Here is a 2,171-nt window from a genome sequence, read left to right on the forward strand (position 1 = left end):
GCGGGAGCGCCGCCGCGCTCCCAAGTGGCGCACTGTAGCAGTGCACCACTGGGCCGGCCCTGGAGAAGGCTTTTCTAATAAAGGCCTTAAACCCACTAGCATTACAGGAAACGATTGATAAATTCAACTCCACACATGCACACACAAATTTCTCATGGCAAAAACCATCAAGGGCAAAGACAAAAAGAAGAAAGCAGACTAAGCAACTCGCATCAGAGACAAAAGAATAACTGCAACTCGCATCAGAGACAAAAGGCTAACTTCCTTAATACATAAAGCACTCTCACAAATCAATGAGAAAACTGCACTGGAGAAATGGACAAAGCCTATTAACAGAAAGTTCAAAGAAAAGGAACTAGAAATGACTCAAACACACTAATAAATGCCCAATCTCAATGAAAGTAAGAGAAAGCCAATGAAGAGAACATCAAAATACCCCTCTATACCATGAGATTGACAGAGGTCCAAAAGTTTGATAATATTGTGTTGGTGAAGTTGGGGAAACAGGCATTCTCACACATTTGCTGAAGGGGCAACCTCTGTGGAGGACAATTTGTTAATATCTATCAGAATTACAAATACATAGGGCCAGCCCAGCGGAGCACTCAGTAGAGTGCGGCGCTTGGGAGCACGGTGGCGCTCCCGCCAAGGGTTCGGATCCCATATAGAGACCAATCCGCTCACTGGTTGAGCACGGTGCGGGCGTGACACCGAGGGTTGTGATCCCGTTGCCGGTTGCGGTATGTGCGCGACACCGAGGGTTGTGATCCCGTTACCGGTCATGAAAAAAGACAAAAAGGAAAAAAAAAACAAAAAAAAGAATTACAAATACATATATCTTTTGACCCAATGGTACTTGGGCACTTCCAGGAATTTATCCCATTGATAAATTCACACATGCACAAGATTATGCATTGCTGTTTATAAGAACAAAAGATAGGAAACAATTCAAATGTCCATCAGCAGGGAAATGTACACCCACACAATGGACTATTAGGCAGTCATTAAAAAGAGTATGGAGATGCTGACTATGTTTAATAAAATCTGAGATCCCATTGATTGTAAGATGCATCCTGATTTCAAAATTGTTAAAATGTGAAAAAAAATGTGCATTTAGAATTGATACAACATGGTGTGTTCTCCATATATATTAAGTGAAAAAAGCCGGTTCAGAGCAGTATGCAGAATATATTACAAATTTATGTGTGTGTGTGTATATATATATATATATATATATTTTTTTTTTTTTGTCTTTTTCGTGACGGGTAAGGGGATCGCAACCCTTGGCGTGGTGTTGCCCACACCGCGCTCAGCCAGTGAGCGCACTGGCCATTCCTATATAGGATCCAAACCCGCGGCGGGAGCAACACTGCGCTCCCAACACTGCACTCTCCCAAGTGTGCCATGGGGCCGGCCCACAAATTTATATTTTAAAAAGGAAAAAACAATATACTTCACACAAATACCTATGTATGACACACATGCATAGCTTTCTAGAATGACACATTGGTGGCCTCTGAGGGAGAACTGGGTGACCAAGAGACAAGAGTTGGGGGGGCTTAGGGCCGGCCCGGTGGCGCACTGCTACAGTGCGCCACTTGGGAGCGCAGTGGCGCTCCCGCCGAGGGTTCGGATCCCACATACAAACCGGTTCCCGCTCACTGGCTGAGCGAGGTGCAGGCACAGCGCCGAGGGTTGCGATCCCGTTGCCGGTCCCGGTCCGGTACGGGTGTGACACTGAGGGTTGCGATCCGTTGCCGGACACGAAAAAAGACAAAAAGGGAAAAAAAAAAAAAAAGAGTTGGGGGGGCTTAACTTTATCCTCTGTTGTGGACTAAATGTTTGTATGCCCACTCCCAAATTCATATGTGAAGCTCTAACCCCCAATGTGATGGTTTTGGGAGATGGGGCCTTTGAGAAGTGATTAGGTTTAGATGAGGTCATGAGATGGGGCCCTCGGGATGGGATTAGTATCCTTATAAGAAGAGGAAGAGACACGAGGGCTTTCTCTCCATGATTACACACTGAGAAAAGACCATGTGAGCACCCAGCAAAGTGGTGGCCATCTGCAAGTCAGGCCCTGACCAAGAACCAATTCTGCTGGCCCCTTGATCTTAGACTTCCCAGCCTCCAGAACTCTGAGTAATGAGTGCCTGTTGTTTAGGCCACCC

Source organism: Galeopterus variegatus, unplaced genomic scaffold, assembly GCF_000696425.1.
Source record: "Galeopterus variegatus unplaced genomic scaffold, G_variegatus-3.0.2 Scaffold558, whole genome shotgun sequence".
In the NCBI taxonomy this organism is placed as follows: domain Eukaryota; kingdom Metazoa; phylum Chordata; class Mammalia; order Dermoptera; family Cynocephalidae; genus Galeopterus; species Galeopterus variegatus.